Genomic DNA, 16007 nt, shown 5'->3' on the forward strand with positions numbered 1-16007 from the left:
TAACTACTTAATCATAATTGCTACCTGTATATACTCCTCAAACCTTAAAGACCACAGAATGTCCCCAAACCATATACATTTCATTCTTTCTTTTTCTATGTCTCTGACTCCCATTGTCTTCCATAGAACCAGACTACTGAGTGCCAACCAGTCAAACACTGTATCTCTTGAGATGATTGCCCTCACTACTAATTGCTCCTACAGAATGCTCCCAAAGATCATAGAATGTCTGCTTTTCTTTTTGGCATATTGTGAGCAGACATCTACATTCTGATTGTTCATTTATATGAGTAAATTAGTCAATACTGTTTACACTAACTGAAATTAGTTGAAATGGTTTAGACAGCACTCAGTCTTTCATATACCCTTCATCTTTGCTTTTTTCTTTTTATATTTCCCTTTCTATTTAATATTTTTAACCAACAGGTGCTACCGCCCTCAGATTCCACTGAATCTTTGAGTCTACTACTTCTCTAGCTTGAGATAATGGTTTAAAAACATTAGCTACACTGACCCTTTCTATTTCTATGTGTGTTTCTAAGAAATGAAGTTTGGCAACAAACCAAGTTGTCCCAGGACATCTACATGAGGGGTTAGACTGATATTAGTGGGTGTTAAGTGGGTTGGGGAGGAGAAAGGATTAAGTGGAGGTAGGGAGGATTGGGAGGAAATGAGATAAGGGTAGGGAGGGGCTTAAGAGGTTTTTAGACAAGTGTAGCTCAGTAAGCAATCACATTTTGGCGTGAACTTGCTAGAGCAGGTTTCTGTCCATGACGACCTACAGGTATTGGTGTCAGGTAGGCCTTGGAGGGTTGAGTATGTGAGAGGTGGGTGAGGTTCGATGATTATTATTTTTTTTTTTTATTATTGCTATCGGTGGAGAAGAACTCCTTTGGGGTTGCAGTTGGGGGCTAGCGAGCAGAGTATCCTTCTCAGAGGGTGCAGATGGGCAGAGAAGGCCACTTTTGTCTCATGGTTTCAGCAGTTTTCTATGACATGGGATGTGGGTGGTTTGGATAGGGTAGTATTGTAGAATGTGTTTTGGAGAGGTGATGCAACTACAAAGCTGTTATGTGCTGACTTTCTATCATTGATAGCAGAAGCCTTTGGCGTTTTGAGTTAATTTGGTTTGCTGATCATGTCAGAGATGCGGGTGAACTCGTCTTGGTTCTTGGGCCTTGGGAGCAGAGTTTTGTTGTTGCTATGCTTATGTCTGAATGTCCACCTCAGTTGGAGGTGTTTCCCGGCTGCTGTCCTGTTGGCTCCTGAGCTATGCCGGCCCTTCTTCGATGTCATTAAGTGTTTCATGGGCTTGTTGTGCCCTTTTGTGACAGTGGGGACAGTGCACATGTGCTGTCTACTTGGGGCTTCTCTTGATGTAAAAAAAAAAAAAAAGAAAAGAAGCCTTGAATTGGCGATGTCATTCCAGTGCCCTTTTTCGGTTTGTTTTGCGATGGGGTTCTTGTCTCGTTAGTGGTGGTGGGTTTGCGTCTGTCGCGCAGTTTCAGGATTCATTGGTGGGGTTAGTGTGCCGTGCTCAACTTGAGGTATTAACCTCAGTGAAGCTGCGAATGGTTTTTGCGGGCTCTGTGCAAGTTGGTGTGGCTGTTGCCATGCATGAGCGGTATGACCAGCAGGTCTCTCGACTGTGCTGATTTTGGTAGAATGTCCAGGCTGTTTAATGGGACCGGGAAAAATATTAACTTCATTGATACAGCTTGAAGATTGTCTTAAGAGGTATTGTTTGCTATCTGGTTATTATACCCTCTGGTTTGGCCACAGTACATTGGGGTTTTATAGGGAGGGGGTTGTACGGCATCCCAAACATATTCTATAAAGTGTACATTTGAAAGATTTATAAAGTGCAAATATTATTTGGTTATAATGTGCCTAGTGGCCTTGGGTTCTCATCCATTGGTGGTTTGGTGTTTCACAGGCAGTTCCTCTTTTCGCAGGCTGTGTGGAGCTGGTTGTTTTTTGATGGCGGAGGTTGGCCGCATGCACAGTATCAGCATGGATTTGTTTTGGCTGTTGGACATTGTGTTGCATTTTGGTTTGAGTTTGGATGACGGTTCCTACCTCAGGTGTGAGTGAGAGGCTTCTTATGTTGTGAGTGGTTGGGTGGATTGTTTAATGTTCATGACGTGTTATTGGGCTGTTTGATGTTCTCTGCATATTATTTGTGTTTCAGTTGGTGGGCTGATGCAGAGATGAGATGGCTGTAGACATCTCCTGGTTTGAGTCCTGCTGTTCATTGAAGGATGGGCAATGGATGAGTGCATAGTCATGGCTATGGTGAAGTCTTTCATTCCATGGTGTGCAGTTGGGGATCGGTAGTTCCTTGTCTTCTCGCTGGTGGGAAGCAGCTGTAGTGGATGCTCGATCGTTATTTTATGGCATGGTGGACTTTTTGTTGCTCATTGTGCACAATGGATTCAGAGCAGTGGTGCAGCAGCTTGGCTTGCAAAGGTTCAGCTAGTGTCCGCAGTAGCTTGTCTAGAGTTTTGTGCATGTTTAAGATATTATGACAGGAAAAGAGATAACCACTCTGGTGTGGAAATAGGAAGTAAGGCAGCATTGGAGAATGGACCTGAGGTAAGACACTAATGGGTCTTCAGTGTTGCTGTTTTTGGGGACAGTTGGGATTTCACAGAGTGGACAGGAGTGCGTGTCTCCAGTGGGAGCTGTGTCTGCTGTTACGGGCTTGGCCTGAGCCATCTCAGGTGTGAGGTGTGTGTCATATGTGCAGTGTGCCCCATGCATTTTGTTGACACATTTTGCTCTCATCTTAGAAGTTTAAGTGTCACTTATTTTTGATAGTAGAAGTAATGTACAGGTTGTTTGGTGGTGTGTGTACCTCATCATGGCACTGAGAGTTGGTGTTTGCTGTGTACATATAGTTTAACAACATGGATAACGGCACATAGTGGTAATGATGTCTTTGATTTTGGGCTGGGCTTTGGTGGAGGGGTAAAGCTAAAAAAAAGGAAAAAAATTGGAATCAGTCAGACTGTTTGTCGAGTGTTTCTTGGGCAAGATTCCAAAACACTTGCTCACAGTACTATTTTTTTTTTTTTTGATGGCTAGCAACTTTATATGGTGTGGGAACAATATTTAAAGTGGCAGTAATGACAGTATTAATCAATGGATTTCCATTAAGGAACTCCTTTTGAACATAGAATAATGGGGGATTTGCTCAGGTTGGAGGCTTGTCTTCAGATGCAAGGTGGGGACTTGATGCTACCGCTATTTCTTGCAGCAGTGGCACTAATGGGTATGGTTGGAGAGGTTTGGCTCGCTTTCTTCTGTGCATTGACTCGGGTGAACTGCGACTCATATGGTGAGAATTATTTGTCTTTATTTTACCTTTTGACCGGATAAGCTCACAGGACACATCTGCCCCCTTTTCAACAGTGAGAATATTAGGTGGCAAACATATTTGGTAAATAACATATTGCAAAAGAATGTTTATGTAGCCAACCTGCCACCAACTGAAATCTATTTTAATTTTGCTGTCATTGGGAACTGGGACAAATAAGCACCTTACTTTGGCCACTCATAACGCAGGTCTGTACAGTTTCTTAACATTTAGTAAGTTGCTACTAGACATTGGGCGGATAAATGAACAGCTATATGAGCAACCCTTGACATATTTTCTAAGGTATTATCTGGCTTTTAAATTTAGCCTCAATGGCTCACAAACCTTGTATGCTAACATGTGGTTAGAGAATATGCGGATGGGTCTTGTTGTCTAAAATAAAGTGAGTACATATGTTCATAGAATTGCAGTATACAGTTATGATACATCTCAAACGGTAAAAAAAAAAAAAAACATTGCCTGGAGCTTCTTTATGATATCACTAGTTATAATGGCTGCGAAAAGCACATCAGCAGTTCAGGATAAGGAGGAATTTAGTTAACGTAGGTTGCACTTGCTTCAGGTTGGCAGTCTGTTGGGTTGTGTTTTATCTGGATTCTTGTCTAAGATTTGTCCACATTATGCTGGTTAGTGTGCCTCATTTGAAGATGGAAGGTTAAGAGCTAGGGAGATGGTTTTACAATATAAGTTAGCTTGGCTTTTACAATGCGCTAATTAATGTGGTATGGAATCGCAAGGTTACCCGGGTTGGAGATATTGATAGGTCCCTTCATGTGTGGAGTTTAGTTTTAACATACTCGACTGGTAGTTAAATTTATGTTGGGTATTTGATAGGGTCATTGGAAGCATAGCCTCAGTTATGGCTGCTTTGTCATAGATGGGTGTGGTGGTGGCACATTCCTTCCCGGGTTGGCAGGATAGGTTGTCTTTAAAAATGTCTTGGAATGTGCGTTATGTATTTTAGATGATTTACATGTCTTTTTCTTTCTTGCAGGTGGGTGTTTTGGAATACTGCTGCTATAACTTGGAATAGGTGGGTATAAGGTGGAGCCTTCTCTTTACATATTAGAGGATTTACTTTTGTCCTTTTATTTGTAGATGGTGGTGTGCCGAGTGCCAGTTGTGGGGATACACAGTGAATTCACAGATGATGGAAGCAGTGGCGAGTGAGGAGGTTACACATGGGGAGCAGAAGTGGGCAACAGTTACTGACTAAAATTGATGAAGTGCAGAAGGCATCATGCAGTGGCTTGAAAAGGAGATCTGAAAGGTGATGTTTTTGATAGGATGGATGTTCTTGCCACTGGAATGGGGCACAATGAGGGTTTGAGTAATCACCTTATTAAGGCATGTTAGAGCTCTGTGTTCAATTAGTGGGAGCTGATTATTGTGTTGATATAGGGGGCAAGTAAGGAAGAGGTAGGGGGGCCAGGGAAAAACTGTTAGGGACGGTTTATGGGGAGTGTGGGGATTCCACGGAATGAGCAGAGTCATGACATTTATAGGAGCATAGGAACTTATAAGGTTAAATCCCTATGGCTCTTGAAAGCCAGTAAGTTCAACCCTTGCTTTCAGGAGCTTGGAACCTTGGGGTGGCTGTATTTACTCATCCACTTGTTTGAACCTTATTTGGGAGAAGGGCAAATGAGGTGTTTAACGGGATGCTGGAGTTTGTTCCTAATGGGTGGTATCTTCGGGGTGACAGATTTGTCCCTTGAGTAGGTAGTGTTAATGTTACATGCCATGTTAAGGTTTTACAGAATAGCACAAGGATCATTTCACTTATGGTTTGGGTGAATTTTGTAGGTAGGGGTTTACAAAGCATGGTTGGTAGGTGGCTGTGTTGGGGTAATTTTAGAAACTGGGTGCATTGTTACAGGGGAGTTAACAGGTTTAAAGGAAGCTTGTTTGCAGGATATGGCAGCTGTAGGCCAGGTCTTAATTACTTACTAGTGGTATAGGTAACATAAGGGAAGAGAGCCTTCGAGGAGAAAGGCCAGAGACAAACAGGGGTTAAGGATGGTTAGTAGTTTGAGTTTTCTAGTTAGGATGGTTGCTAGGAGGTTCTGAGTGGGGAGGCCTGGGATCTAGTCCAGATTGTCATTTGATAATGAGTGAATTGGGGGTGTTTATGGCTGGGCACATAGAGTACTTCATTGCTGAGCATAGGCGAGTTTTCAGGGACTAGCTCAAGGGGTGCTGGTTTTCTGCCATTTAGGGTTAGGGCATTAAAGTTTTGGAGTTAGACTATTCCCTACATTAATTGGGTTACTGCATACTCTGTACTGGGTAGTTTGTTGGGCTAAGGTGATATGCTACAGTTGACAGGCCTGTGGCTATAGGTTGTCATTCCATTCAGGTTGAGCCATGATTAGTGGCTGGAAGGAAGTGGTCTAAAAAGGAATGTATTCTCTTGGTGTGAATGTTCCAGTGGTACAGTGGAGTCATGGGTAATCCTACTTTATTTAGTTTCATTAGGGCATGTTTCAAGGATGGTATGCAGGATTCTAAGGGCTTTACAGATGATGGGTACACCGAATGATGTTTGGCTTAACCCTTCCCCGTTATGGGAGGTAGTTGGTTGAACAATTTTGGGTAGAAGGGAGGGGGAACAGCCTGGTCAGGCTGATTGGCAGAGAAGATGGACAGGCTTGCCCTCTTCTGTTCCCCCTCTGGTGTATGGATGTTCATTTCAAGGAACTGGGGAAAGGAAAATGAGCAGCTGGAGGAAGTTTGCTGAATAGATAAGTAAGCTGAGTTGAGGATGCTGCTTATTTGATGGAAGGTTATTCAATGAATGGTGTATGAAGTTAGATGGAACGCTGCTTCATAAGTAAAGTTAGCGAGCAGAGGTATGTACCCTGCTTACTGGGCAGGGTGAGTAGGTATGCTAAAAAACACACAAGAATGCTAAGAAGTAAGAAATACTCTTTACTGGTGCATCTGGCACTTTGGCCTATGCCTTCAAGGAATGATTAATACACCACATAGCTCATGTTTTATACCATACTTAATTACATAAGTGAAAATCACTTAATGAGTAGGTATGCTGCCCTGATTAGCATTACAAGGATGGCACTTCATAAGTAAGGTAAGGTAGCAGAGGTATGGACACTGCTTACTGGGGCAGGGTGAGTAGGTATGCTGCCCTAATTAACAGAAGGATGTTATGCTGTCTTTAGAATCAACTATATTATGGTCAGTTGTAACTAATAAAGTTGGTGAACAAAACTATGTTCTGGAAGTTTTAATAAAGGTCATCAAATGTCATTCGGTGTGATGTGTTTATTGAATGGGACCGGGACAACAAACAGCTTTTAATACTATGAACTCATCCTCCTCTCTGTATTCAGTAATTGTACTCTGCCCCCCCCCCCCACACACACACACACACACACCTCCACCATTTCAGATGTGGGCATTGTCATCTGTGGTCCTTTCTCTCTGTTTCTGTTTAAAACTATACTGATTACAATCAAATCAGACGTGTGTAGTCTGCTTGCACTTGTAACATAGCTAAATACCCTTTCCCTCTAACATGCATCACCACCTCACAGGTGTCACATCTTTTGGGGGAGTTTTTAATTAAATGGTTTAATGTTTCACTGTGTTAGCTACTTGGTTACCCAGCATAGTGTAATATATATTTGACCTCTCTTATAGTATAAACAATTTGGTATGTGCACAATATCGTCTTTTATCTTAAATTCAATCACACATTCCCACTCAGCGTGGTCTACAATTTTCTCTGGGTACATTACATCTATGCAATGTTTGATTAGTTCATTCTTCATTTCTTCACTTGAAACTGAATCATTTCTTTGCTGCAGGAAAAACATGATTTTTTTATTATTATTATTAACACATTTTGAAAAATCAAAGTGCTACTATGGTAATGTCTGTTTTTGCTTTTGACTGACTCACACTCCTCTTCCAAATCTCCTTCCCTTACAAATGAGATACTAAATAAAGGCTTTCTCCTAAAAGAACAATTTTAATGTTCCCCATGATCTTTGACACCTATTAATATAAAACAGTGTGCTTCAAACAGTTTCCCAGTCAGATGCATTGCCTGTATATCAAAAGCACAGCAAATTCCTTCTCAGTGACAGGCATCCTCTGAGCCATGCTGTTCCCTGCCAACTCCATGAATTGTCTGATGTCCTTGTCATTCTGAAGATCCACATTGATGTTTGCCGCTTCAGGCATACTTTTCCTGACTTTATTATGGATGTATGAGTTAGCAACAGTTGCCACTGATATCACACTAATATGTTTATTAATTTGTGATGCAGTCTCCTTCATCACCTCATCACAGGCAAATTCTTCTACCACTTGTCCCATTATATGGCTCCAAAGACATTCAACAGGACTTGTCAGTAGGTCCCAACAGTGTTTAAGTAGACAGCCCATCAGTGGTAAGGTCAGCCTCCTACATGTTGATGGCATTATTTAGCAATAATCCATGACTATGTCAGTATATCAGGATTTACCCATGGTTGGTGTGGTTTGATCATGAGGACAAAACCCAAGTGATTAAACAAAGCCACTCGTGGGTAAATTATGATGTATCAACAAACAAGTGGATTATTGCTAATATACAATGACATTATTTAAAAAAGAAACTGTTCACCATTTTTTAAACAATCTCATTGTATAAATGTACTTTAGTGTTCTTCTGTAGCTCTTTCTTCTGGTTGATGTGTGAATTATGTACTGTACATGTGTGCAGCGTGTACATGCCAATGCTTGCATAGTACATGTTTATTGTAGCTGGTTCTGTTGCCATATTCCTGGAGCTTCTTCTGCCCCTGCATCCCAAGCTATCATTTTTTTTCCTTTTTAATTAACAAATGTCTATGCTTGTAAAGTGCTTTGCTACCCAGACTTATGTAGGGCACGTAGCACTCATAGTGGCATTATTGTGAACTGCGGGCATTTTTTTTTTTTTTTTGGCAAAGAGAAAATGAACAGATCATGATGTGCAAGTTTAGTATCCCTGTAGAAAAATTAAATACCTTTGAGGCACACTACCACACTTTTTTCTGGGAGCAACTCTGGATTTACCATAAGCTCACTGATTGGGCTGTCCAATCAGGTGCACATTTTTTGACTGTTAATATCCATTTATTGTACAATTACTATTAATTGTACTCTCATCTGCATCTACTCTCAGTGCTTAGGTAACCACCATCTCTCTCAAAATGAAGCTAAGAGCACCTCTGTGAAAAAGTAGGGGAATGTTCCTGATGTCCTGGCCAAATGTTACCCAAGCTACAAAAAAATGCTGCTTCATGTCTTCACCAAAAATACCTTCCTGTAATAAGAATAGATCTTGAGGAGGGAAGATGAAAAAGGCAACTACCAACCTGAAGCAAAGTACTTGTTATACTTATAACAACATGAAAAATGTGTCACCTGGTTTGAATAAAAATTCCCTGAGTTCATGTTAAACCAGCCTGGGTGAAAAAATCCACCTTATTCTGAGTACCAAGAAGAAATGTAGAAGTGTGTAGAAATCCAGACACAAACAGGAAGAACAGAACCTCCTTGATCAATAATGATGATTTCACATTACCTGAGGTACCCCCCAGCCAGATTAGCAGACCTGATGAATGATTACTGCACAACATTCTGGGGAAATGGCAGTTAGATGGCCACTCACTTTCATATACATTGATAAAGTCTTGAAGCATTATAGACGTGAGAAGAGTTCCACAAATTCATGGTTAGTGTCACTGGTACCTTTCCTTCTACTTCCACTTATGTATTCCGTACAACTTGCAGATACCTACAGCCCATTCATAACTCTAGTATGCTTTTTCTTTTTGATATTATATGCACCTAAAAAAAGGATGCTGAAAAACTGGAAGATTAAAATCCTACTAGAGTAGCAGAAGGTACAATGGACAACCAACGAACAAAGTCAATTGCAACCAAACATAAAATAATCTAACTTCTTACCAAAAGTGCTGGTAGATTATATGCCTACATTTAAGCAGTGCATTTGGAGGTATTAGATGCAAATGTTGCTAGAGACCTCTGTGCATCATTAGTTATTTCTCTCCTGAGTTTGGTTATGAATGTTTATTAGAACTAGTTACTACATAGGTCAGTGATGGCAGTAGTCTGGCTAGACAGTAGTACTGCATCAACTGTATAAGTTTTTTTTTTCTGAATGTACTCTTAAATGTTTATTTCCTCTGTTCCTAGTGTTAGCTGTTATTTGTTACAGCATGATCATTTCCAACACTTACGTTTTGAGTATCCCCAAAAGAGAAAAGATCAGTGAAGAAATATATTTCAAACAGATGTTCCATATTGGATATTATTGGCTGCTCCTCACTATGTTTCACATCTGTTTTTTTTTTTTTTTTTGCTGGCAATGCACTCTTCTGATGCCTTTGTTTTTGCTGGCATTTCTTCTTCTTTGAAGAGTGAGAAACTGTTATTTTCTAGCTCGTGGTATAGCATAACACCTGTCTGGCTGCAGGCATTTCTGTACTCCTTATAGGTTTATAAGAAGGGATTTGGAGTTTAAGGTGCATATACAGAATTCAAGCTATTGTGGTTCTTCTTTTCCTTATAAAATACTCTACCCGAGGGGCAATTTATTTAGTTATTATTCATTAATTCATTCTCTGTTACCTGCGTTAACCAATTGAGGGTGACAGGGTCTATAGAACCTCTCCTCACCTATCCTAACATTTAGTGGATGCAAGGCAGTGAAAATGAATTCTATATGTAATGCAAGCCAGTTGCAGGATGTGTGTATAATCACAGATGCAAAATCACAGATATATACACACACATGCACATACACATTAGTGACTGAATCATAGAGGAAAATAAATCTCCCCATGCAGTGGCCATATTCAGCTAATGTAAATTAAGTCAATACTTCATTATTAGATTGCTGGCTGCTACAGCCCTGTCCTACACTGAATTTTTACAATGCTTTATTAAATTTAACAGCAAACCAAATATCACAAACAGCCAAAGTATAAATAAAATATCTGCAGCACTGAAAAAATAAAACTCTTGAAAATAGTATACAAAGCAATACCAGTTATAAATAAGTATAAACATGCATATAAAAACCTGCATTCCCTTTCCCCAACCTGGCTCACAACCATGTAAGTACTATTTAAGCCATAATTCTTTCAAAGTACCTATAATCTGAGAAAAAAATCATCAAGTATGCAGAGCTCTCTGGCTGTTCATGCTATAACACCTTCCACACATTTAGACCAGCTACTAAACAGGAGGGGTAAAATAAATGGAGATGTATCAAACTACAACCAGAAGAGACCCACATCAAGCCTGGTAAAGCAGCATGATGCACTAGAGCTTCTTCATGTCCAAATATTCATTAGAAAGGTCCAGTATTATATATTAGCTAATTATAGAACTACCTCTATAACAAAAAAGCCACAATGCCTGTCTACAAGAATTAGAATCACTCAGTATTAAACCTAATACCATTTTCCCAGGTGAGCTAAACTATCCAACTATAGAGTAGGAAACCTACACCACCAGTAGTGCAGAAGCACAGATTTCTGGACTTTGTCAATACAAATGCCCTAGAAATATTAGCCATAGTATCCACTAGAAGGGATAACATCTTGGATCTTGTCCTCACTAATATAGGAGCATCCTGCAGCACCTCATGCGTATCTTCATCACTTGTTATTTCTGACCATAAAGCAGTCTCCTTTGAAATAAAACTGAAACCACAGATCCCTTTCCCCTAGGATACCTTTAGAAATGTATTTAAAACAAACTACCTACTCCAAAGTGATACATTGGCAAGCTTTAAATCCTCACCAAAATGAGTTAACTCCACAGAATAAGCACAAATGTACACCATCAAACTATACCAGCATATAAACAAGTGCAGGGCAAACCCCAGAAACAATCCCAGATGGTGGAACAGTAATATTAACAAACCTTATGATAAAGAAGTTGTACTTGGGGACTTCCAAGATGGCTGCACACTGAGTAAATAGCTTGTTTCTAGCTCTCCTAGTGCAAAAACAGAAACTCAGCAGAGAAGGCCAGTAGACTTGTGTTTATGGCTAAATTTCAGTAACTGGATAGAAAGTGCACTGCCTACATGCCAGAAATAAAGAAATACAGAAGACCTAGAAAAAAATCAGATACAAAAAGTGAGGAAGAAACACTGACTGAGGAAAGTTCTGCAGCTGTTCAGCAAAAAGCAATGCAACCTTCAGACATGATTTCCAATAGCCTACAGGCAGATATAAGACAACTGCATACAGACCTGGTTAAAATAAAGAAACAAAAACACTGGATGAAGTATATCAACACAAACAACAAAAGGCTGGAAAAAATGGAAGAAGCTTTAAACAGATATTCAAATGAGATAAAGCTGCAAAAATCAGAGATTGAAATGAAGAAAAGACTGAATATGAGAGTTCTCAGGAAGATATGTTTAAAAAAATAATACAATTAGAGGACAGAGCACGTAGGGAAAACATAAGATTTTCAACTATACTAGAGAAGCTGGAAGGAACAGATTGCATTAATTTTATGAAAGCACAAATTAAGCAAGTGGACTGGTATTCCACAGGAGTTGTTAGTTGAAAGGGCACATCATGTGTATACTCCAAACCTAGCTATAAGAAAGCAACCTAGACCTTTAATAGCAAAGATGCAAACCTACCAACCAAAGGAGTTCTGAGAAAATGGTAGCAGAAGGACAAAATACTAAAAGTGGGAGACAGCAGAGTGTTTGTGGAGAATGATTACTCATTGTACACCAGGCAAAAGAGAAGTAAATTCATTCCACTATTCAGAGAATGTTGAGACGCAGGTATGAGATTCAAACTGCTGTATCTAGCTGTCTTAAAGGTATTCTTCTCTGGAGGGACAACATCATTTTTTGATGAAGTGCATGCTAAGGAGGAAATACAGAAGTTTTTTCCAAGAAAGTTTAATTAGCAAGTCTACTTAACAATTGCAGTAAAATCATAATTTTGTAACCTAGAACAAACTAGTCTAGAGGTGTAACGCTACTGTCCAGCTGTACTGATTGATGTTTAATTACCAAGTTAACTTGGGTCTATGTTATATGTTCGAACGCTTAATTGTTCGAGCCACTAAAGATTGAACAACCCCCACTACTTAAATATACCAACTCTGAGATCGCACTTCAGCGTGTTACAGTGCAGAAATGGAAAATGTCCCATTTCCTACACTGTAGCGTGATCTTGGAGTTGGTATATTTAAGTAAATGGGGGTTGTGGGGGTGCAGGGGTGACTTGCCCCCCCCCCGCTTACACCCTTTAGTTTTTTTTTTGTTTATTTTTTTTTATTTTTTAAAATATTCGAACATTTAAATATTCAATCACTAAAGTTTGATCTTTAGTGATTCGAACATTTAAGTGTTCGAATATTTAACATAGACCTGTTAACTTAACAGTTGTAGTAAAATCATAATTTTGTAAGCTGGAACAAACTAGCCTACAGGTGTAACGCTATTGTCCAATTGTAGTGATTGATGATTAATTTACCATGTCTACCTGACAGTTGTAGTAAAATCATAATTTTGTTTTCCCCTTTCTATGTTGTTTTTCCCCTTCTAGTATTAATCCAATAAACTGTCACTCTCCAATACAACTGCCATTAGCTGCCTGCTGCTCAGCCCTGTGAACTACTGGCCAAAAGAACTGCTGTGTAATTTCTGCTTAGAAATATAGTATGTATAGTGACCCTCTTACTTTGTAGCAATTACTGGTCCCTGTCCTTGTACCAGTGTGGAACTCAGTGTTGAGCACATCATACCAGTACACTAGCCGACAGACCCCCCACGACTCATAGTTCACTCTCCCCTACTAACCTGAACCTCATCAGACCTAAGTTCCCCTGCTTCTAAGGAGGACATTTTTAACAAAGTAGTACTGCATATATAAGCTAGACAATCCCAACTTATTCACAATCACACAACTTAGCAGTAGATTTAAACTTTTTCTCATATCCTAAGTATGGTTGTACTTTGGATCCACTCCCAAGCAGCATGCACTCATCCTTAGGGCAGTGTACTACCGCCCACTTACTGAGAGCTGAACTTACCCACAAAACTGATTTTTTTTGTAGGATTGCCAAATCTTGTCAGAAGATGTCAACCCGTCCATTCGCCCTTGCTCCGCTCGGGCTCACACAGCTCCCCTACCCTACCCCCACTTCCACCCACACCCACATCACCCAAACTTATGCTTCTGTAGCCTAACCTACATTTCTTCCAGCCAATCACACAGCATACCTATTATCCCCATTAATTCAATTACCTCCACCCTCCCTACCTATACTATCATACTATTTCCACCAATCCATACACTCTTTCTACACACTACCACACTTACCTACTCTAAAATACCACCAACCATACACATCACACCTTCTACTCCTTAATTATCACTACCAACCATCAACATATTACAATGCCACTTTACCATTCTAGACCACATACTAATCCAGAATCTCCTTGTAAAACTCACAATTTACTCAAATACCTAATAATCTTACGCTTCATAACTTCCTCATTACCACTTATCCTGAGTACCCTCACATCTTGCCCAACTGAACTATCACCACCTAACCCCCCCTCCTTGGTAAACCTCAGCAGTAACCCTCCCACATAGTAAGATTCACTACTCCATAACTCCCGCCATTTTCAACATTACCTTCATAGACTATCATGCTAACAAATATCATGCCTCAAACACTACCTCCCTAACCTATCTAAAGAAAGAAAGACTAGATAGTAAAGTTGCCAAACTTGTCTTACACTTGCTTAGAATACTAAATCACTTGGGTGACGTACACCCTAATCCTGGTCCAACTCCCCAAATCAACCATGATCCAATAAGACTAAAACAAAACAACTCCTCCTCCCTACTTCTCCTAAATTTAAATGTAAGCAGTATTCTAAATAACGTCCATGACCTGCATGCACTACTAGCCTACTATTCTCCTAATATCATCACTTTAACAGAAACATGGTTAAAACCAGAGAACAGCCATAATGAAATAGCAGCCCCAGGGTATAATATTCTTCATAAAGACAGGACCTCAAAAAGAGGTGGCGGCATAGCAATCTTATATAGAGATCACTTCAAACTTACACAACTAGATATAACAAGCCCTATTTCTGAAAATTCTGTCAATACTGGACTTTTTCAAAATTTGTTAGATTTACTTCATGTCATTAATGTTCGGATAATCCTTTGGGGAGGGAAAGAGATGGGAGAAAGCTAACTGTAAGTAAAGAAAACACTTTATTTTCTTAATAATACTGTATTTGTGGTGCATGTTTTTCTTTTGATGCTATTTTTAAGTGTAATTGGAATTGTAAATAGGTAATTTTTTTCTTTTTCTCTCCTCTTTTCTCTTTCTTCTTGTACAGTTTTGAGAAATATAGGCAATGCAAAGGAGCCTTGTTAAAAAGGCATTACAAAGTTAAAATAATGTGCTTTTTTCATTCTTGCATGGTGAATGACTGGCTTAAGGACCTTAGACTAATTAGTTTTAAGAAAGAGCTAGTAAATGAAAAAAAGAATATTGAATATTATGAGTTTTTTTCTAGCAAATGTATGTATACTAAGCACCAATTCTGCAGCTGGTCTTCAGGTCTCCATGGAGACAATCTGATAAAGAGAAACTGGAAACAGTCTGGTGGAAGGGGACTGGCTGAGGGAAAAGAAAATGAAGAACAGAGGAATTGGATAGGACATAATGTTCTCTGAAAACAATCAGGGGGTTTCCTAGCTGTGAGCGCTTTAAAGATAATAAAAAAAAACAATTAGACTTGAAGTAAAGTTTTCTCAGTTTTTTTAAAATGCAATGGGGATACTAATATAAACAGATGCTTTTGTTTTGTTTTTTTTCTTTTTCTCCCTTCTTCTCTCTTTTTCTTTGTTCAGTTTTACGAAATGTAGGCAATGCAATGAAAAAAGAGGAAGGGGAGAGATGAAGGGTCTGGTTAAGAGAGTATGATGAAAGAAAAATCAGTGTGCTTTTTCTCATGCTTGCATAGGGAAATTACTGGGTTAAGACACTAGGCATAATCCAGTAACAAGTTTATTACAATCCATATAAATGAAAAAAGAATATTGAATATTATAAGGCTTTTTTTTTGGTAAACAAGGTACCCTTAGCAGTTTTGTGTCTGTTTTGCATGTCACTAGAAGATACTTTGATAAAGAGAAATGGTTTGGAAAAAGTTTTTTCTGAAAGCATTTGAGTGTTTTCTCAGCTGGTAGAGCTATAAAGATAGACAAAATCAAATAACACTTACTAATAGCACAGGTTGTACCATGCATTTTAGCATGACTGACTTTTCTTTTTGGTTAACTCTAGCCTGTCTGTGTGTCTATCAACTTAGAACTTTTGTTCTTATTAGGAAACAAAAACTTCAATATGTGAAGATGTACATAGTTTTGTGTCTTATTATTAAGTTAATAGGTTTTAGGGGGGTTGGGGGCTTTGTTCTATTTGAAGGATTTCAAAAAAACAAAAAGTTATATAAGATGTGGCATAGGTGCAATTGGATATGACAAGAAACAACTGTATAAAAGACCAACTTAACGAACAGTATATGCGTGCA

This window comes from Protopterus annectens, chromosome 2.part0, assembly GCF_019279795.1.
Source record: "Protopterus annectens isolate FY-2018-M chromosome 2.part0, PAN1.0, whole genome shotgun sequence".
NCBI lineage: Eukaryota > Metazoa > Chordata > Ceratodontiformes > Protopteridae > Protopterus > Protopterus annectens.